The following is a 23,509-nucleotide window of genomic DNA, read 5'->3' as shown; positions in this document are numbered from 1 at the left end:
CAACATATACTTACTTTAAGCTTCCTATCTTTTCTTTGATTCTTAAAAACATCAGCATGTGACCCATTCACATTATGTAATAAGAATCTCCAAATAGGAACTTAATAGAGTTAGACAGTGGACTTTACCCGGAGTAGAGTCAAACCTCTTGACTTGATCAACCTTATGACCTTTCAGGTGAATAGGGCAGCTTCGCAACCAATGCCCCTTCCTTTGGCAACGAAACACATGGACCCTTTGGTAATGGCACATAAGACTATCTCAGAATTTGCCTTTCTCTTTACTATTTGGTCAACCGAGTTGACTATAGCCGATCCCTTTCCATTGGGAAGAGAAATCCTTTTCTAGATATCCAATGATACCATTGTCAATGTCCATGTAGACTTGGGAAGTTGTTCTTTTAATCAAATTTGCTTTACTGGTGTTCCAAATCATTGCTGATTTCACAACACCAAGCAAATAGGTAACATCATTAAAGGTCATGTCATAGTCTGTCTCATAGTAGTCCCAAAGAGACTCACTATGTTACTAAGAAAGTGATTGAACATCCAACTTTCACAAGACTTTGACACCCAACTCTCCCGGCTTGTCAATATGTGACTTTATCTCCAAGATGTGAGCACACATAGACTATGCTTGCCAATATGGATTGAGTGACTTTAAACTTTTCAAGAACTTGTGGGTGAGGGAGAATAATTGGAGGAGGTGGAGGAAGTGAAGCATGATGTTGAGGTACACCATCTTCAATGGATTTGGGAAGATCATAATTGTCTGAACCAGACATCTATGATGGGAGAAAATCAAGTTAGTTTATTCAAAGTCCTTAATATAACACCCAATATGAAATATTAAGGCTAGGACCCAACACAATATTTTATAATTTGGAAAAGGGATGCCGTAATCCAAGCTATAAAATATTTGAAGGTAGGCGAATGACGATTCACCAATTTCCACCATGAAAAACGAAATAATTTGTTAGGTTTTAATTGGATTTGAAATTCCTAGATCTTTTTGAGATTCATTGAACTTTTCAATGGCATGTTTCAATCTCGAGTGTGCCCTATCAAATTTTGTGACTGGGATGCCGAGGATCACAAAACAAGGTGTGAATAACCATACCAATTCACTTGGTACCCTTAATATTATCACCCAATCAATGTGCCGGTTAACCACACAAGCTCCATTGATCTATGACAAACATTAAGTCACCCTTCGTGATCCTTACTAGTCCAAGTTAGTGTGCCGGTTAACGACACACGCTCCACCAACGACTTGGTAAGGTACAAAGTGTGAATTCCATGGGCTAGCACCAAATTCACATTTTTCCTAAAGTAACTAAGGTTGGGAATTAAATAAAAAATATTTAGTTACTTTATAATAATCATTATACTTTTAATGAGAATTTAAAGTCATTGTCCTACCCGTTCGGCTAACGACCCTCCACCGATCAAGCAAGCGGTGGGTGAGAGTGGACACCCATTAAGTCGTCATTTTATAGGCAACAACCTTATACCCACCTTATAGACCGGCTTCGTGAATGAGGCCTACTAACGGTAAAACGACTTGTTCTTATACATATATATAATAATTAAACATTAATGTTCTAAATAGTATAAGGGTTGATTTTTAACTATTAAAACTCTAAGGGTTGGAATTAAAGTTTATTAAATTGTGTGAAACTTTACAAATTCCAAAACTTGAGGACAAGTTTTGTAATTATCCAAAACTTTTCATTTCATAACTTACGAATTAAAGGTTCATAAAAATGAAGACTCTTCATTTTCATGTAACTTATGTGTTTAAATGTGTGTTAAAGAAAAGTGACCTTTGGAAACAATTCAGCACATAATTCCTATCATCTTCTAAATTCATAAGAACATGAACACGATCATCAAAATTTCAAGAATTATATGAACACATAAAATCATGGAATTTTGATGTATGCTATTGTAAATGGATTAGAACAACCATTACACCAACTAAAACAAGTTTTAAAACACCAAAACAGTTTAGGGTAATGTTTCTAGTCCATTTCCAGCAGCAAAAGTCGAAATTCTGCATTCTGATCATTCTACTCGCCGAGTGCAGGAACCTACTCGCCGAGTAGGATGAATTTTACCTTGGACTCGACGAGTCCCCCCATGGACTCGGCGAGTCCATCATGCAGACAGCAAAAATTTCAACTTTTTTCACTATTTTGCATCAAGTATCAAACAAGCAAGCCTAGGCTCTGATACCACTGTTGGGTTTTGAGCAATCTAACACTTCCTAAGTGTGCATGCAACCCTAATAAACCTTGGATCTATGTTTGTCTAAATACATGCAAAATAATAATTTTCCAAGGTTCATAACCTATCTAACATGGCATGGGGTACTTTTAAACATAAAAGAATTAGATGAGATTACATACCTTTTGATGATGAGTTCAATTCCTAAGGAGTTTGAGGGCCAAGCACCAATAGTGTGAATGCCTCAAATGGAATCACAAAACACCACAAACTCTTGGAAAATTTTAAGAGAGAATACACACTTGTATTTTCGGCCACACACAAGCACACACACACACACTAGTTCCACTAGTCATACTAGTGGCTATTTCATGCACCATAAGCATGCTTATATAGTGTGCATGGTTAGGGTGAAACCCTAATAACCCATGTCTTTTCCTTTCCAAGGATCCATGGGTTAAAAGCTCCATGGATCATCCATGGAATTCCATACAAGCCTAGCCCATTAACAAATGAGTGTTAGCCCACACCATATAAAACAATAGCCCATAATCTAATTAGTCTTCCTTTTAATCTCTAAATTAACTCATAATTAATTTAAGACTAATACTAATTAAATAACTGATGGGATTAAAACAACTTTTAATCTATGAAGATCGATTAGATCTTGAACAAGTTTATGAGTGTAAAATAATAAGAACGCAATAATAAAAACAAAACAGCTTGAATCAAACGTGTTGAATGATTAAATAAAATCCTCAGAAGAGCTCGATTAAGAACATCAACTGTAGAGGATTGGAAGATTACAAGAACGATTAAAGAAAAATATTGTACTCTTGATGAATCACTATATCGATAATCTCAGCAATCTTAACCTAATATGCATGCAAGCATTTAACTTATATACAATACATAAAAGGCTCTCGGTTGGACAAGCCCAAACCGGAGAATACAAGGCTAAACTAACGAGCCCAAAAGACGCAACATCAAAACTATCTTCAGCTCAACAATCTCCCCCTTTGCGTCAATTTGGAGCGAGACCTTCACTTCTTACTTGGGCCAGCAGCTGAAGCTGGTACCTTCTTCTTCATGGTGCTAAACAGAGACTTGGTTATGGAGAGAATGGTCTGTCTAAACCGGATATACCAATTGATCATATCATTAAAGTACTTGATGTCATCAGCCGAATTCTCCTTACACCGCTTGATAATTGATAAGATGTGCTCCAAGCAAGGTGTGGTGTAAAGGTGCTTGTCAGCTAAAGCGAACAAACATTTCTGTCCTTCGGCTCTAGTGAACATGACTGAGTTACGCTTCGGATCAATCCTGCCCATCTGCATCTGGTTGAGATCACTGGCTGATCCCACAGGAGCTATCTTCGGTTTCTTCTTGAAGACTGTGGCGACCTCCTGATCCATTAGGGCAACCTCCATGATATAGCAGGCCAACATCCTTTTGACATAGTCTATGATGGGACCATATTCGGTTTCATTTGTCAGCAGGATATTGTACAAGACTATCCAGTCATGAGGATTCAGATTCGGCAGATCAGCCAGGGAGATGATGTGGGCAGTTCTTGCAGATCCTCGGATGAGCTTGAACTTTACGTTTGTGAATCTCCCCACGGCATAAGGCTTCAGTACCCGAACATTAACAATCTTCTGGGCGCTCCAGGTGAGGTATTGTGGGCGAGCGGCCTCCAGATAGAAGTCAATGAGCTCCCTGTCAAGCTCATCGTTCGGATGCGGGACTTCAAAAATGTTAGAGAAGGCGTGGAAGATGAACGCCTTTCGAGTCAGCGGCATATCAAACTGCGAATCGATAGAGTTGTTGCAGTCGAATGATATCACCGGCTCGAGCCATAGTATGCTTGGAGTCTCTATGGCCTCTTTTATCAAACGATCCATGGTCCATGCAGGGAAGAGCAACTTTCGGCTCTCAAGGAGATCGTGGGCTTCTTTTTGCTTTCGTTCGGCTTCTTCAGCCTCACGCGCCACACGACTGGCGTCGTCTTCAGCATTGCGACTGTTCTTTCTTTTTAACATGTCCGCAATGGTCTCCCTGTCTTCATCTTCATCTTCATCTTCATCTTCATCTTCATCTCCTCCCTCAACTATGTTTTTGCCCTTGTTGTGCAGCCTTCGGTTGTTTTCGCTTCTTGGGAGAAGGTCCCTTTGGAGCTTTGGACACTTGCTTCCCCTTTTCTGCCTTTTTCCCCCTGCCCGCCGGTTTTTCAGTGTCATGAATCGATCGCAGCATGTCCGGTGTCAATTCCCTCGGACCAGTTGGTCGAAACTCCTTGATCGTCCTGATCAGTCTGTTGTCAGAAGGCACAGCGCCATACATCGACTCTGGGATCGAGCCAATGAAAGAAAACTTTGATGCATCGGATACGATGATCTTCTTGGTATGAAATGTACCAATAGAAGACATCGATGCACCATCGGCTGTTGGAACACTAAACTTGTCCATGGCCCATCGTGTGATCAAGATCCAGAACCGTGCCAATGACACCTCAGAGTGTCGGGAAGACGAAGAGAGGCTCTGAATCAGCTGTTGCCATAGGACAAACCCATAGTCCAGGTTTATCCCGTTGTACACCCCATACATTATCGAAAGGAAAAGACGACTTGCACCGTCAGATCCTGAGCTCCTCTCTGACAGTCCCTTGAAGAGAACGGTAAATAACCCATTCCACTGGGGCGGTAGACAGGACTTCTTAAACTTGGGGACGGAGGTGAGAACTTCTGTGTATCCCATGTTGTAAAACATGCTAAACAGCATCCCAACCGGAATAGTCTCCGGATGAACTCACGATGGGTCAGCAGCAAACCCTAGCATAGTGCAGAAACGGGGGCGAGAAATCGAAGTCTTGTGTTCTCCCACTTCAAAGAATACCCGGTCGACAGCCTTGTCGTAGTAAGCCGTCGCATAGACCTGAGATAAGGCCACCATTGGCACCGTTTCAATCCTTGACAGTGCAGGAGCAAGCTGGGAGTACTTGAGGCATTCTATGACCGGCGACATATAGGAATCATACGCCAATGGGTTAAGATCAATGACAAGACATTGTTGGGGTCGGATGGCAAGAATCTGTGAGGTTGCATGAACAGAAGATGATTCAGCCATTGTTGCAGGTGTGGAGAAGAAGATGAACAGTGAAGCGCTTTGGAGGTTTTTGTTCTTTAGAAAATCCGGAAGCAGTAAAAAGGTGAATGGTGTTGTAGACTTCCTTTTATAGTGATGGATTGGAGAGAGAAAAATCGTTTCATATCTTGTATGCGATGATCACGTAGGAAAGATAGTGTCAGATTCCTAGGATCACGCTACCCAACAAGCGCCGTTTCAGAGAGAGAAATCATTTCCGTTTCCACATGCGCTGCTAATGCCAGATTAATGACGCTTCAATATCGCACACGCGTCCTTTAAGTGTCAGAAAAAGCACAGCCGTTTCAAATTCACGCGCCCTCCTTTTACCGTCGTTTGAATTTCTATCCTTTTAACTCCCGCCGAGTCAGCAACTTTTTGTCTTTTCCCTATTTTAAACGGCTGTTTTCAATTAATGACCTATGTGGCTAATTTTTGACCACAACTTTATTAGTAACCATCCAGTAATAATCCAGCCTGTAAAATAATTAGTAACGGAGTTTGGGAAAATCAAAGATTTTCGTGCAAAGAGTGTAAAAGAAAAAGAAATAAAGCAACTCTTTTAAGGATATTTTGTGATGTCAATAATGACACGAAACTGATGATCCCGGGCACGAATCTCTTCCTTCAAAGTCAAGAGAGACCTCAAAGTGTTAGTGTGGAATCCCGTTGAATTACGATCAAACACTTATTAATAAATGTTGAAAGGCTTCTTTTAATTAGGCTAAATAAGGGTGGTTTCGCTTTGATGCATTAATTCAATTCTTGATATAAGAATGAAAGCGAACAAAGTACTTGTGAGACCAGTGTAGTCTGTTGAACAAGTAGGTAGGAGTTGATTTTATAGTGGCTTGGATTAATATGAAATCTCAGATAAAAAAAAATGTAAAACTGGATTCCTTGGGAAGAAATTTCATGGTGTGTAACAATTTCATTGGAATCACGCAAAAGAAAAATTGAGATTCCTTGAGGGTACATTCGTCAATGCATCGGTGAAAACTTGATCAAATTAATTGGTCACCATCAATTCATTGGTGTTGACTTTTGGGTTTCACTCAGCTCGTAGTGACACGAAACTGAGATCATAAACACAGATGTTGTGTAACCCTAAACCTCAGTGGTAATTTCTGAGAGTCTCAAGGGTTACGTTGATGAAATGAATGTAATGGAGAAGAGTAATGGGGATGGTGTAAGAAAACATAGTACCTCTGCTGCGAAAATAAGGACCAAGCAGGAGACTCTTAACTCATGTGAGAAGAGAGTGAGGTAGCTCACGATTAGAATAAATGGGTTAGCCTTATTGGGAAGACAAGGTTTGTGTATACCAGGTCATGAAGGCTATTATTCAAAATCTTATGAGGCTTGGGACACATACAGCAGCATGCTTCTAGGGACACGTAAGAAATCAACAAATATATCCCCATAAACAAATAAGCACACAAGAAAAATTAATTAAAATATTTTTGGAGTTTTTGAAAGTTATAAGAAAAAAGAAATAAAAGATAAAAAAAACTTTGAGAGAAAAAAAAATGAAAAACCGAACCCGAACGTTCGGTTGGTTTCGGTTGGAAAAAAGTTGAAAAACCGAACCCGAGCGTTCGGTTGGTTTCGGTTCTAGAAAATTTTGAAAAACCGAACCCGAACCTTCGGTTGGTTTCGGTTCCACAAAATTTTGAAAAACCGAACCCGAACCTTTGGTAGGTTGCAGTTTTGGAAAATTTTGAGAAACGAAGGAATTTAGATATACAAGAAATAAATACTTTTAACACAAAGAAAAACAAAATTGCACAAGAAATATACAACACAGAAAAACTACCTTTGAAGTAATGAGTAAGTCAGATGGTTGAACCGAACCCGAACGTTCGGTTGGTTTCGCTTCTTACGTTTGAGGTTGAGAGGTAGTGTGAGGTACTGACTCTGATTCCATCATATCTAGCCCTTGCAATATTTTGTTGAATGAAGCTTCAGGAAGAGCTTTGGTAAAGACGTCAGCCAGTTGATCAGTGGTTCTTACAAAGTGAACTTCGATATTTCCATCTTCCACATGATCTTTGATGAAGTGATACCTCAGTGCTATGTGTTTGGTTTTAGAGTGTTGCACTGGGTTATGACAGATCCTAATTGCACTTTCAGAGTCACAATATAGTGGGATCTTCTTCATATTGAGTCCATAGTCTCGAAGTTGACTCTGGATCCAAATCACTTGTGATGTGCAGGATGCAGCAGCAATGTATTCCGCTTCGGCAGTAGACAGCGACACACATGTTTGTTTCTTGGATTGCCAGCTGACCAATTTCCCATCAAGAAATTGACAGCCACCAGTTGTGCTTTTACGGTCGAGTCCACATCCTCCAAGGTCAGCATCAGAATAGGCTTGAACAAAGAAGCCGGAATTGGATGGATACCATAGACCTAAGGAGGTGGTTCGCTTGAGATAGCGTAAGATGTTCTTCACTGCAAGCATGTGAGGTTCGCGTGGGTTTGCCTGAAATCGAGCACAATAACACACAGAAAACATGATATCAGGCCTGCAAGCAGTTAGATACATCAGTGAGCCTATCATTTGACGATAGAGTGTGATATCGACAGCCGGTTTGTCTAGAGATGGGGTAAGCTTGGTGCCGAATGCCATTGGGACTTTGACTTTTGAGTCTCCCATCATGCCAAACTTCGCTAGGAGAGTCTTCGTGTAAGCTTCCTGATTAATAAAGATGCCTTCAGGTCCCTGTCTTATGTTTAAACCAAGGAAAAAGTTAATAGGACCCATTGAGCTCATTTCAAACTTAGTCTCCATCAGCTTTCTGAATTCAGCTGTTAAGCTGGGATTCGTGGAGCCAAAGATGATGTCATCGACATAAATTTGAACTATCATAAGGTGGTTACCTTCCTTTTTGCGAAAGAAGGTTGGGTCAACCGAACATTGTTTAAATTTAGACATCTTTAAAAATTTTGTAAGCGTTTCATACCAGGCTCTCGGAGCTTGTTTAAGGCCGTACACAGCTTTATTCAGAATATAGCAATGATTTGGATACCTTTCATTCACGAACCCAGGAGGTTGCTCCACATATACAGTTTCTTCGAGTTCTCCATTGAGAAATGCACACTTAACGTCCATTTGGAAAACCTCAAAGTTTTTGTGAGCAGCATAAGCCAGAAATATTCTAACGGATTCTAGCCTAGCTACGGGAGCGAAAGTCTCTTCATAGTCTATCCCTTCCTCCTGACAGTATCCCTTAACCACCAGACGAGCCTTGATCCTTATGACATTACCTTCCTTGTCCATTTTGTTCCTAAAAACCCATTTGAGACCAACAACCGAAGCATCTGGAGGAGTTGGAATTAGGCGCCAGACTTTATTCCCTTCAAACTCGTTCAGTTCGTCTTGCATTGCTTGAACCCAATCAGAGTGATCGAGGGCAGTGTTCACTGTCTTCGGTTCAACTTTTGATACGAATGAGTTAAACATACAAAACTCAACCTTTGAAAATAAGGATGTATGTTTTGCCTTCAGTTGAGATCGGGTCAGAACCTTTTCAGATACATCACCAACTATTTGAGAGATAGGATGATCTCTGGTCCATTTGGTAAGAGGAGGGTAATTCGGATCGAAGGTTGGATCTAGTTCAGCGTTGATCATTTCTTCTGGTTCAGATTGGCTATCGTAATCAAGCGTCATATCATCATGCTCCCCCTCAAATGATGAGTCTTGAGAAACATGAGATTCAGGGGTTTCTTGTGGTGCAGGACTTTCAGGCGTTGAAGCACCTTCGGTTGGAGAGGCACCTTCGGTTGAAGTAGTAGAGCTTGGCTCCCCCTGGACTTGTGAGCTTGGCTCCCCCTCAACATGAGAACTTGGCTCCCCCTCGACTGAGGCATTGTTGGATGGAGATTCATCAGTGGGCGATTCTCCTTCATGCATTCTTCTTGCAGCATCTTCGACAATTTGCTTCATATGATCAACTTTGTTGTCAGCTGCACCGGCTTCTGAGAGAGAAGCTTTTTCCGGTTCATCAAAGAGTTCCAGAAAATTCTCATACAAATTGGCGATTGAGACTGTGACTTGGCCAGTTTGAGGAAAGATTTCCCCGACAGTGTCTTCTTTGGCCTGTAGCTTTTTGACATAGCTATCGTCAAAGGTCACGTAGTATGTCTCTTCAATCCTTCTTGAACGTTTGTTTAGGACCCTGTACGCCTTGGATGTGAGTGAGTAACCCAGAAAGATTCCCTCTTCGGCTTTGACATCAAACTTGTTGCGGTGTTCTTTAGAGTTAAAGATGAAACACCGTGAGCCAAACACATGGAAAAATTTCACATTGGGTTTTCTGTTATTTATTATCTCATATGGTGTGAGCGTGAATCGCTTATTGAGATAGGACCTGTTCTGTGTATAACAAGCAGCAGAAATAGCGTCAGCCCAAAAATAAAGAGGTAAGGAAGCGAAACTTAGCATAGTTCGGGCAGCTTCACACAAAGATCGGTTTCGTCTTTCAACTATTCCGTTCTGTTGTGGTGTGTAGGGAGCTGAGAAATTGTGACTAATTCCCTTTTCTACAAGAAACTCTTCAAACTCCCTATTCTTGAATTCAAGACCATTGTCGCTCCTGATGTTGCGAACGACCTTCTTGAGCTGGACTTCAATTAGCTTGATAAACACTTTCAGCTTTTGAGTTACTTCAGATTTGAGCTTTAGAAAGAAAACCCATGTAAATCGTGAAAATTCATCAACGATAACAAGAATATACTTGCTACCACCGATGCTTTCGATAGATGAAGGACCACACAAATCGATATGAAGTAATTCGAGTGGTTTAACAACTTTTGTGTTGATTACAGATGGGTGACTTTGACGACTCTACTTTCCCATTTCGCATGCGGCACACAAATGCTCTCTGTCGAACTTGAGAAATGGAAGACCTCTAACATGACCTCCAGTGACAGGTCGATTGATATCTTTGAAATTGAGATGAGAGAGTCTTCGATGCCACAACCAGCTTTCGTCGGATTGAGCTTTTGATAACAGACATATAGCTGGGTTTCCTTTGATGGGTTTCATGTTTAGAGGAAACATTTCACCCTTTTGCTCTGACTTGAGAATCACTTTCTTTGTCTTTTTCTCTATGATTTCAGAACCTTCATCATCGAATGAGACTTTGAGACCTGTACCTCCAACAAGCTGAGATACACTGATGAGGTTGTGTTGGAGTCCTTCCACATAAGCCACCTTCCTTATTGTAAAGTCACCATTCGTTATCATCCCGTATCCTTTTATGGTGCCGAAAGAATTATTTCCAAACTTAACGTTGCCACCATTTGCAAGAGATCTGTACTCCCTGAGCTCCTCTTTCCTCCCTGTCATGTGACGCGAGCAGCCACTGTCGATGTACCATTCTTCGTCAAACTGCTCGTCACTTATAAACTGCAAAAATTAAGCAGATTTAGGAACCCAAAGTTTCTTGGGTCCATGTGAGCTTTTCATGGGAACGGGAATAGTAAGAGAGATGTCAACTAGATATGTTCGTTTTATTAGAGTTGTTTCATCTTTCTTTTTAATGGTAAAGACTTTTATTTTGTTGGCATTAGGTGTGTTCGTTTTGGACTCTGGTTTGGATTCATCGACCTTCTGCTTTCCCTTCTGTTCGGCTGATGAATGAGGTTTTTGAGAGCATGCGGGATTAGCTTTAGAGCAAGATGGAGATGAATTGGTGGAAGTAGAAGAATTAGAAGAACGAGAAGAGTTAGAATGAGAGGTTTTGGATGGAGAGGACTTCCTGGCAGATGACTCTAGGTGACCCTTTTGCTTTTGATCATTGGAGGGACTAACATTCGAGTCTTGTTCTCTCTGGACTTTAGAGCCGAACCTCTGTGTTCGGTTGGAGTTGTTCTTGGAACTGAACCTTTGGTTTCGGTTGAAGTCCTTTTCAGAACCGAACCTTTGCCTTCGGTTGGTATTCTCTTGTGAACCGAACCTTGACCTTCGGTTGTTGTAACATTCAGGCTTTCTTACAGGATTGTTTTCATACTTCAGATTCTTGTCTTGGTGTGAGTAGTATGCATTCTGGGAGTGCCAGAATTGTTTCCTTTCAGAAAGGTTCTTCTTGTATCTTTGGTTCCTTTCAATCTTCCTATCCCTCATCTGCTTAGGTTGATGATGAACATTAGCTTTCGTTTTCGGTTTCTCCTTGGCTGGTTCCTTTGAAGTTTCACTTTGAGCCGAGGGAGCAGAGGGAATATCTAAAGAAGATCCAATTTGCACTGAGGGAGTAGAAGGAATGTCTGAAGAGGTTTCACTTTGTGCTGTTGGAGTAGAGCGAATGTCTTCTTTTGCAGATCTCCCATCCTCCTGAGGAATATTTTTCGTACCACTAGTGCTTGGCTCACTGAAATTATCGGGCTTATTCAATGGTTCAGGTATGTATCTCCCTTTTCTCATCCAGGAGGTTCTTTCAGATAGCCCAACGGTTTCGTTTCCATTATCTATTGGAGCTTCCCAGAAGTACTCATCACAGCCATCAGCATTGTCTTCGTTTACAATATCTGTGAGCTCAGCTGTTTGATGTTCGGTTACTCCTGTCACTTTGTATACTTGATTCGGAGTGGTCCTGACCTTTTGATACACAACAGCTTTTTCTACTAGTTTCGGGGACTTTTGTTTGGACAATCTAGCGAACTCCACAGAATTTTCAGAAATTAGATTTTTATGGTTTTCAGTTTCGTTTTTATCAAATTCTGAGCAGTCAACTGTATCCTCTACATAAATTTCACTCATGTTTTCGTCCTCGTTAAGCTCGGATGCATTTTCAACATCGATTTTGTTTTCTGAGCTTACGTTGGCGTTTAGAGAGTCAAATTTTTGCATGGTTTCGGTTCTCAGTTTAAGTCTGTCATTTTCGTCCAAAAGATTTTTGAGCATGTCCTTGTGATCTTTGGATTTAATGAAGGACTCAATTTTGTCCAGTCCATACATGTAGGTTGGATTGACATCATCAGACGATATCACACTTTCACAATTGTAGGCTTCGGAATCAATTTCATCCTCTTTAAATTCTAGGAAGGGCAAAATCATGCGATGGATCTTTTGGCCTATCTCACAATCCAAGTGAAGTTGAGTAATATTGGAATATAAACGTTTAGCTATTAAACAAAAAACATTTCGTTTTTTTAACAATTTTAAATTGTCTCTCTGCAAATAAATGTTTTCGTCTTTAACTTTAACTAATTCCGACTCTTTTAACTCAATCCACATTCGCCGCTCTTCACTCTTCGATGCCACCCTGCTTAATTGATCAGTCAGGTTAGAATTGGTGACTCGAGTTTGAGTTAAGCTACTATCTAAATGAGAAATTCTTGTATTAACAGTTTTTAGTTCTTTCTCATATGAGGATGGTGGTACTTTAGATGAAATAAAAACAGATTGTACCTTCTTTATCAGTTCATCGAGCTCATTGAACTGCTGGCTGAGTGGTGTGGCCGTAAAGCACATATCCTCCTGTACCTTCGGTCCATCACTTCCTCCATCGGTGTTGTATCCCCTCATTTGAGATACGTCAGTCACCATGAAGCATTTTCCTCCACTGCTTTCCTCCTTAGCCACATAAGCCTTTCCATGAGTAGGCTTCCTTACTTCTTCGTCTTCTGAGTCAGTAGACCAAACTTCTGTGCTACCGAACTCATCGTCATTGATCGAACGCTGCACAATAAGAGCATTAATAGAAGGGTTAGCGGTAGACTTCTTCTTTCTCAACTCATCCAGTCTTTTCTGCAGCACGGCTTCCTCATCATTTCCATCGTCCTTTTCAGCCATCTTCTTAAGAACACAGTCCTTAGCGTAGTGGTTTTTGCCACCATAGTAGAAACAGCTTACTCCGGAATCGCCATCTGCCTTCGGTTCCTTCTTGGGCTCCTCAGCCTTCGGTTCATTGTTCACCTTTTCTGAGCTATAACTCCCCTGCCAGTTTCGGTTTTTGTTGCTGGGGAATCTCTTTTTTATGAACCTCTTAGGATTGGATACCATCATGGCATAATCCTCAGTCGTGAGGTCATATTCTTCCAAGTTGAGCTCTTCATCCTCCATCACAGCTTTACTTTTAGACAGGAGGGCCAACGAACCAAGACTAGAAACAACGTTCTTTTCTTGAACCACAATCTTCTCTTGGGACTTCAGAATACCCACCAGTTTTGCTAAAGAGTATGATTTAAACTGCTCATGAGCTTTGACTGTCGAAACCACTGCTCTCCATTCAGACCTCAATCCATTCAAGAAAGTAACCTTCTGTTCGATAAGCTTCCTTTCAATATCGTGTTTGATCATCTTGCTGAGAAGATGATTGAAGCGATCAAACGTTTGGGTCACTGTTTCTTCGGCCCCTTGCCTGAATTCTCCAAACTCAGATAGAAGCAAGGTTTGGATAGAATGTTCAAGATCCTCGTCTGTAGAATACAGTTCATGAAGTCTATCCCAAACTTCCTTTGCCGTCGTACATGAGCTAACCAATCTGAACGTGTCGGACTGAAGGGCGAATCTGATCAACCTTACCGCCTTAATATTGCACTAGAATTTGTCCTTTTCGTCTTGTGCAATATCCTTCACATCCTTAAGCAGATCGTTGTACTCTTTTTGTGTCTTAATGATTCTGGATGTTGCAGAATGAGAAAACGGTCCATTGGTGATGGCTTCCCAAATGAGGTACCCATTATCCTCCGATCCAATCACGTAGTCTTCAAAATGATGCGCCCATACTTCATAGTCATGGGTGTATAAGATCGGAATCTTTGTCGTTGAACCGATGCTATTGGAAATATTAATAGGGTTTGATTGCGTCGCGTCCATTATGATCGTAAAAACCTGTTCAAAGATCAGACTTGTAATAAAGCAGATTAGGGCAAAACAATAAATATCAAGATAAGTCAATTAATATGACGGCTCAATAAGTATTGATGAATGCGGAAAAACCCTAATGGAAATCTTTTTCACAGAAAAGATGTGTATCGATTACACAGCCTCCTGCTCTGATACCAATTGATGGGATTCAAACAACTTTTAATCTATGAAGATCGATTAGATCTTGAACAAGTTTATGAGTGTAAAATAATAAGAACGCAATAATAAGAACAAAACAGCTTGAATCAAACGTGTCGAATGATTAAATAAAATCCTCAGAAGAGCTCGATTAAGAACATCAACTGTAGAGGATTGGAAGATTACAAGAACGATTAAAGAAAAATATTGTACTCTTGATGAATCGCTATATCGATAATCTCAGCAATCTTAACCTAATATGCATGCAAGCATTTAACTTATATACAATACATAAAAGGCTCTCGGTTGGACAGGCCCAAACCGGAGAATACAAGGCTAAACTAACGAGCCCAAAAGACGCAACATCAAAACTATCTTCAGCTCAACAATAACATAACTTCATATTAATATATTATAACTTATAACATATTAATAAACATATGTGTATAACTCTCATAAAATTATCCATAAATAGTTCGGGTGAGATGCAACCCAAATGGACCATGCCGGGTCGAGTCAAGTATATACCAAATAAGTTATGGACTTAGACACCTTATCCAACAATTGCACCTATGTAAAAGTGTTCCTGTATGGTATTCATGTAAGTGTGTTCATGTAACAGGTAAGTATATGTAAACATACTCATTTCTCAAGTAAGCATATGTATATTTACTCATGTCTCAGGTAATGTACTAGTATAGACTCATGAATGAACTGACTCTTGTGTGATTCCTTGTAATAGGAATTATGTTTGATATCAACAAATTATCCCTATGATAATTTACTGAAAGGTAAATGGTTGTGCAAGTAGGTTTATACACTCTTACTACTCAAGGGTGTGGGAAACTAAATGAAAGGTGTAAACTATAACATCAATACATATATAGGAATATAAGTGTATATGCATAGTTTAGTTCAAGAATGTAAAATGGTTTTGTAAGACATCTTATGGGTTTTGAACAATAATTAACAATGACTTGATGTCATTTTAATAAACATTTCAAAGGTAAAACATTTGATAACAATGTATTTTTAAGATTTAAAACCATTTCATGCATCACATTTCGTAGTATGTGAAATCTGTTAACTGACAAACACAGTTATAAAATACATATCAATGATTTAATAACATGTTTGTTTCTACTTGTATCCCCTCCCATTTAAGCATTTAAAATCATTTAAAACATTGATTAGGGGTATGAACTCACCTGTAGTTGGTGATTGGGATGAACTGAACGGTATAGGATTGCTAGGTGTCAAGCGAGGACTTGTACACACACTACGTCCTAATGAACGTATAATCACACATATATGCACTCAATTAGTCTCAAATCACTAATTGATAATGTTAAGACATCCTAGACATAATAAACACTTTGTATAAGTGTTTTAAGTCCTAAGGATGGCATCTAAGTTATTGTGGGGCAAGGCACTTGTGTTTAGGGTACCAAAGGACCCCATATATGAGTTTACTCCTCATATACCAACACACATGGAGTCTACGGTTGTAAACTCTTGAGTTTATGGCCGTAAACTCCCAACCATGGGTGTTTTGTGTGTTTTGAAGTTACAAATGATTCCTAGAATTAATCCAACTTGGTGGTTCAATTCTTGAAAGGGTTTGAGGCCTAGAAACACTCCCTAGAGGAGTTTACGGTCCCAAGTCCATTTCCTTTGGAGTTTACGGCCGTAAACTCCCTTGGAATGGTGTTTTTGTTGTTTTCAAGTCTCTTGCATTTGAAGGATAGGTTCTAAACATTTGTTTAAAGCTAATGAGGACCCTAGGCACATTTTGGTGCCCTTGTTTGGTGTTTACGGCCTAGGAGCATTACCAAGGCCGAAAACTCACTTCAAGAGGCGATTTTGATGTGGTTTTGTCCATCAATTAAGTGGGAAACAATTCCATGTAAAAGTCTAGGGCTTTAGGTGTCTTAAAAACACCCTTTGGTCCATTTCTATGGAGTTTACGGCCTAAGATACACTTGGGCCGTGAACTCTCATTTGTTTGTGTTATTTGATTGTTTTCTTATCCTTAATACACCTACAATTGAGTCTAAGGCAATAGCATAACACAAGGAACAATCTAGGCTCGGTTTCGGGAGTTTACCGCCCAAGAACACCTTGGGGAGTAAACTCCTAGATCTAGTGATTTAGCCTTCTAAATCATGTTATTAACACATATAAAGCTTTCTAACACTACTAGAAAGAGGTACTCACGATTTGGGATAAAAACCCGAAGATCCGTGAGAGAGAAAATGGCTTTTCTCTAGTTGGAAATGTGAATAATGAATGAATTTGTTTCAAAATTCTATTTATATTCCTGAGATATTTTTGGCAGAAAATATTTTTATTCTTGTAATGATCTCTAATATAATAGAGTGTTGGAATAACAGTGTTGCACAAAACCCGAGTGCACCGACTCTGCTGATATTTCTTGAAGTGTAAACCCTGAATTACTCAAACTAACGCGAAAAGTCTGAAAATTAACTGTGACTGCTATAACTTCTGTTGAAGTGATATAGTTTGTACAAAATGGAAATTTCGGGTTGTCACATTATCCCCCCGTTAGAAGGAATTTTATCCCGAAATTAGAATTTAAGCAAATATGAAATTACAAAAAACTAAGCGAAAAGGTGAGGGTATTTCAGTTTCATCTGATCCTCACGTTCCCAGGTGAATTCCGGTCCACGCTTTGCGTTCGAGCGGACCTTCACTATTGGGATACGTCTCTACTTTGTTTGCTTGACCTCTCGGTCCATGATCTCTACTGGTTCCTCCACGTTGATCTCGATCTCGTCGAGTGGAATAGCAAGAGTCTCGTCGGATAGACACTTTTTCAAGTTCGAGACGTGGAAGGTAGGATGTACGTTACTGAGTTCGTGCGGTAGATTGAGTTTGTAAGCTACAGGGCCGATTCTTGCAAGAATCTCGAAAGGCCCTATGTATCTTGGATTGAGCTTCCCACACTTTCCAAAGCTTATCAAGCCCTTCCAGGGTGAGACCTTTAGTAGGACTCGGTCGCCCAGCTGGAACTCTAATGGTTTCCTACGCTTGTCAGCGCAACTTTTCTGTCGGTCTCTAGAGGCTTTCAATTGTTCACGAATTTGAACGATCTTCTCTGTCGTTTCCCGAATGATCTCCGGACCCGTGAGAGTGCTTTCGGGAGTTCGTCCCTTAGCTAACTGGGTATCACCCACTTCAGCCCAGCACATAGGGGATCTACACTTTCGGCCATAGAGGGCCTCGAATGGAGCTGCCTTTATGCTCGTATGATAAATGTTGTTGTAGGAAAATTCAACAAGGGGTAAATGAGTATCCCAAGCTTTTCCAAAGTCAATCACACAGGCACGCAACATATCTTCTAAGGTTTGGATAGTTCTCTCACTTTGCCCGTCGGTCTGTGGGTGGTAGGCTGTACTTATGTCCAGCCTAGTTCCTAGGGAACTTTGTAATGACTGCCAGAACCTCGAAGTGAATCTACTATCTCGGTCCGAGATGATAGATAAAGGAACACCATGTAGCCTTACAATCTCCCTAATGTAAGTTCTGGTAAGTTTCTCCATCTTGTCTGTTTCTTTGATTGGCAAGAAGTGTGCAGACATGGTCAGTCTATCGACGATGACCCATATGGAATCAAGTCCACCCATCGTCTTGGGAAACTTGGTTATGAAGTCCATAGTGATCTGCTCCCACTTCCATTCTGGTATCTCCGGTTGTTGTAGAAGACTGGAGGGTTTCTGGTATTCGACCTTGACCTTTGCGCAAATAAGGCATTTACTCACGAAGGTAGCAATATCTGCTTTCATGTTAGGCCACCAGTATAACTTTTTAAGATCCAGATACATCTTATCTGAACCCGGGTGGACGGAATAACGAGGGTTGTGAGCTTCGGTCATGACCAAGTCTCTGAAGCCACCGTGTTTCGGTGTCCAGATCTGATCCATGAGGTATAAGGCTCCGCCACCCTTGATTTCTAAGTTCTTATCCATCCCTCTAAGGGATTCACCCGCCACGTTTTCAGGTTTCAAAGCGTCGACCTGAGCCTCCTTTATTTGCATGGACAAGTGTGAATGGATAGTTAGAGTCAAAGATTTGACTCTACGACCAGTATATTCTTTCCGACTTAGGGCGTCAGCTACTAGATTGGCTTTACCCGGATGATAACGAATTTCGCACTCGTAATCACTGAGTAGCTCGACCCACCGTCGTTTTCTCATGTTAAGCTCTTTCTGGTCGAAAATGTGTTGTAGACTCTTATGGTCTGTAAAGATCGTGCTTTTTGTACCATACAGGTAATGTCGCCAGATCTTCAGAGCAAACACAACTGCTCCTAGTTCAAGATCGTGGGTTGTGTAGTTAACCTCATGTGTCTTCAACTGTCTCGAGGCATAGGCTATGACTTTACCTCGCTGCATCAGAACACATCCGAGCCCTTGGTTTGATGCATCGCAATAGACCACAAAGTCTTCTATCCCTTCGGGGAGGGACAATATTGATGTGGTGCACAAGGCTCGTTTGAGCGTTTGGAATGCTCTTTCTTGTTTCTCTTCCCAGTCAAAGGCTACGCCCTTCTGGGTCAGTGTTGTAAGGGGTTTTGTTATGCGGGAGAAGTTCTGAATGAACCTGCGATAGTAGCCAGCTAGACCTAGAAATTGACGAATTTCAGTAGGTGTCTTCGGTGTTGACCAGTTCTCAATGGCTTTGATCTTAGAGGGGTCCACGTGTATTCCCTCTTTGCTAACAACATGGCCCAAAAATTCGACTCGCCGAATCCAAAATTCGCACTTTGAGAACTTCGCGTAGAGCTTCTCCGATCGCAATGTTTCTAAGATTTTACGAAGATGTTGACTATGCTCCTCCTTACTTCGAGAGTAGATGAGTATGTCATCAATAAAGACGACGACGAACTGATCCAAGTAAGGACGACACACCCTATTCATCAGATCCATGAATATTGCGGGCGCGTTAGTTAATCCGAACGGCATCACTACAAACTCGTAGTGCCCATAACGAGTTCGGAAGGCTGTCTTGGGAACATACTCCTCTAACACTCATAGTTGGTGATATCCGGATCGCAGATCTATCTTCGAGAAGTAGTTGGCTCCTTGAAGTTGATCAAATAAATCGTCAATGCGGGGCAAGGGATAACGATTTTTAATGGTAAGTTTGTTGAGTTCTCTATAGTCGATGCACATGCGAAACGATCCATCTTTCTTCATGACGAACAAGACCGGTGCTCCCCATGGTGAGAAGCTGGGTCGAATGAATCCCTTCTTGAGAAGTTTGTTAAGTTGACTGGAAAGTTCCTGCATTTCAGCCGGTGCCAGACGATAAGGAGATTTGGCTACAGGGGTAGCCCCTGGCACTATGTCTATTCTGAACTCGACTTGGCGTTGCGGTGGTAAACCGGGAAGTTCTTCTGGGAATATGTTGGGAAAGTCGCATACTTCTGGGATGTTCTGGATGTCTTTCAGTTCTTGGCTTGTATCAATGACGTGTGCGAGAAATGCATGGTACTCCTTCCGCAATCACTTCTGGGCTTGAATGCACGAAATGATGCGAAGGCTCGTACTAGGTTTGTCACCGTAGATAACAAAGGTTTCGTTGTTAGGAAGGTTAAGACGAACTGCTTTTTCGAAGAACATAATATCGGCGCGAAGAAGACTCAACCAATCCATACCGATGATAACGTCGAAACATTTAATTGGGACTGGCATGAGATCTATCTTGAAAGTATGGCCATCTAAAGTTAAGGTACAACCTACGTATATGCAGTTTGTACTCTCTGTTTTCCCGTTAGCCATTTCTACCGTGAATGAATTATCTAATGCACATGGTTTTTGTTTAAGCAGGTGTGCAAATTTGTGACTTACAAAACTTTTCTCGGCTCCACTATCGAAAAGTATGCAAGCATATGAGTTATCGAGGAGGAACGTACCAGTAACTATCGTAGGATCAGCTACTGCTTCCTCGTGGCCTAGGGCCATAACTCTTCCTACTCCGCCAGTCATCCCCGCTTTAGGGCAGTTCCTCTTGTAGTGGCCAACCTCGCCACAACCGTAGCAAGTTTGACCCATGCTGTGACAACCTGAAATTTCCATTTTGTACAAACTATATCACTTCAATAGAAGTTATAGCAGTCACAGTTAATTTTCAGACTTTTTGCATAAGTTTGAGTAATTCAGGGTTTACACTTCAGGAGATATCAGGAGAGTGGGTGCACTAGGGTTTTGTGCAACATTGTTATTCCAACACTCTATTATATTAGAGATCATTACAGGAATAAAAATATTTTCTGCCAAAAATATCTCAGGACTATAAATAGAATTATGAACCAAATTCATTCATTATTCACATTTCCAACTAGAGAAAAGCCATTTTCTCTCTCACGGATCTTCGGGTTTTTATCCCAAATCGTGAGTACCTCTTTCTAGTAATGTTAGAAAGTTTATATGTGTTTATAACATGATTTAGCAGGCTAAATCACTAGATCTAGGAGTTTACTCACCAAGGTGTTCTTGGGCGGTAAACTCCCGAAACAAAGCCGAGACCGACCTTGTGTTATGCAACTGCCTTAGACTCGTATGTATGTGTGTTAGGGACAACAAAACAACCAATAATCACCCAAGTTTGGGAGTTCACGGCCCAAGAGTTTCTTAGGCCGTAAACTCCCTTTTCAAACTCAAAATGGTGCTTTTAAGGCACCTAAAGCTTAGGACTTTTATCTAGATTTGTTCCCATTTAATCTAAAGCCTTAAGCACATCAAAATCACTTATCAAAGTGAGTTTACGGCCAAGACTTTGTTCTTGGGCCGTAAACATGAAAGAAGGGCACCAAAGTGTGCCTAATGTCTTCATATGCTTGGAATAAAAGCCTAGAACTTATACCACCTATGCTTGAAGCTTGAAATCAACAAGAACACCATTCCAAGGGAGTTTACGGCTGTAAACTCCAAAGGAAATGGCCTTAGGGCCGTAAACTCCTAAATGGAGTGTTTCTAGACCTTAAACCCTTCCAAGAATTTAACCACCAAGTTGGAATAATTCTAGGAATCATTTGGAACTTCAAAACACACAAAACACCCATGGTTGGGAGGTTACAGCCGTAAACTCTAGAGTTTACAACCGTAAACTCGATGTGTGTTAGTATATGAGGAGTAAACTCAGATATGGGGTCCTTTGGAACCCTAAACACAAGTACCTTGTCCCACAATAGCTTAAATGCAATCCTTAGGGTTTAAAACACTTATATAAAGTGTTTATTATGTCTAGGACGTCTTAACATTATCAATTAGTGATTTGAGACTAATTGAGTGCATATATGTGTGATTATATGTTCATTAGGATCGTAGTGTGTGTACAAGTCCTCGCTTGACACCTAGCAATCCTATACTGTCCGGTTCATCCGAATCACCATCTACAGGTGAGTTCATACCCCTTAATCAGTGTTTTAAATGATTTTAAATGCCATAATGGGGGGAATACAAGTAGAAAACAATATGTTATTAAATCAATCTTATGTATTTTATAACTGTGTTTTCACTCAGTAGATTTCACATATTTCAAAAGGTGTCACATGAAATGGTTTTCTATCTTAAAATACCTTGATAACAAAAGTATTAGTTTTGAAATGTTTATTAAAATGACATCAAGTCATTCTTAATTATTGTTCAAAACTCCTAGATATCTTGCAAAACCATTATCTTACCTTCTTGAATAAAACTACACTTATACGTATATTTTCTTATATATATGTATTGATGTTATAGTTTCCATCCTTCGTTCAGTTTCCCACACCCTTGAGTAGTAAGAGTGTATAAACCTACTTGAACAACCAATTACCTTTCAGTAAATTATCATAGGGATAATTTGGAGATAGCAAACATAATTCCTATTACAAGGAATCACATAAGAGTCAGTTCATTCATGAGTCTATACCAGTACATTACCTGATACATGAGTACATTTACCTTTGATTATATGATACATGAGTACGTTTACATATACTTACATGATACATGAACACGCTTACATGAACGCGTTACATGAGTACCTTTACGTAGATACACTTACCTGTGTATATTAACATGAATACTTGTATCTCGAATTGCGAGGATGATTTATTAGTACCTTCTGTGTAAATCTTCCTGCATATCCCTAGTACCTCGGGATATCTCGGCAGAACCCTATCCCTAGTACCCCGAGATACCTAGATGGGCCCCTATCCCTAGTACCTCGGGATATATGGACGGGACTAACCATTCCGGAACCCATCTATTAGCAACAGTGGGTGATGAACATCTACGGATGCCTACGGTTATTACTTATACTAGGAGTACCTTTATAGGGACTAACCCATCCTCCGCCCTGTTACTGCTACAGAGGACAATTGGACAATCTTCGGATGTTCATTAGGTTATATAGGCCGTGTTAACCCTAGTACCTCGAGATAACAGTTACATATGTTGTGTTAGTCCTAGTATCCAGTGACAACACTTACAGTAGTACGTTTTCCTGTTTACTTTATTTTGTGATACTTTCACATAAACGATGAGTTAGACTAAGTACTTTAGTACTAAACAATTAAAGGAAAACTATCATTTTAATTACAAAACATTCGGGTCTTGGTAGAAGACTACATTGTCATAACAAAACATTCGGGTCTTGGTAATCCATACTTATAGGAAATAAGGGATTTTCTAGGGTTTTCATACTTACATCAACATTTTCATTTAAAGATTTACATGGCGTTCATAACAGATTTTCATAAACAAGACAATGACACTTAAATACTTATGAATTCACCAGCTTTAAAGTTGATACTCTCTTTCAATATAACTTGTATTCTCAGGTCAACAGTAGACAGGTACGATGGCCAGGTTTTGAGAAGACGGAGCAGACAAGTCTCGTCTTTTATTTTGATTGTATATCTTTGGTGTCTTATTACAATGAAAGAACACACATGTATTAAAATTTACTTATAATGCAATGGATGATGTTGTTTCTTGTTTATTATATTACACTGTTGTGATACTGTACATGACGTCCTCCACCCCTGAACGTTTCCGCCGTTCGTAGTTTTGGGGTGTGACACATACCGACATTAGGAACCTGGGTG

Source organism: Lactuca sativa, chromosome 7 (genome assembly GCF_002870075.4).
Source record: "Lactuca sativa cultivar Salinas chromosome 7, Lsat_Salinas_v11, whole genome shotgun sequence".
Taxonomy (NCBI): domain Eukaryota; kingdom Viridiplantae; phylum Streptophyta; class Magnoliopsida; order Asterales; family Asteraceae; genus Lactuca; species Lactuca sativa.
The sequence above is the reverse complement of the archived record's forward strand: the minus strand, read 5'-3'. Positions refer to the sequence as shown.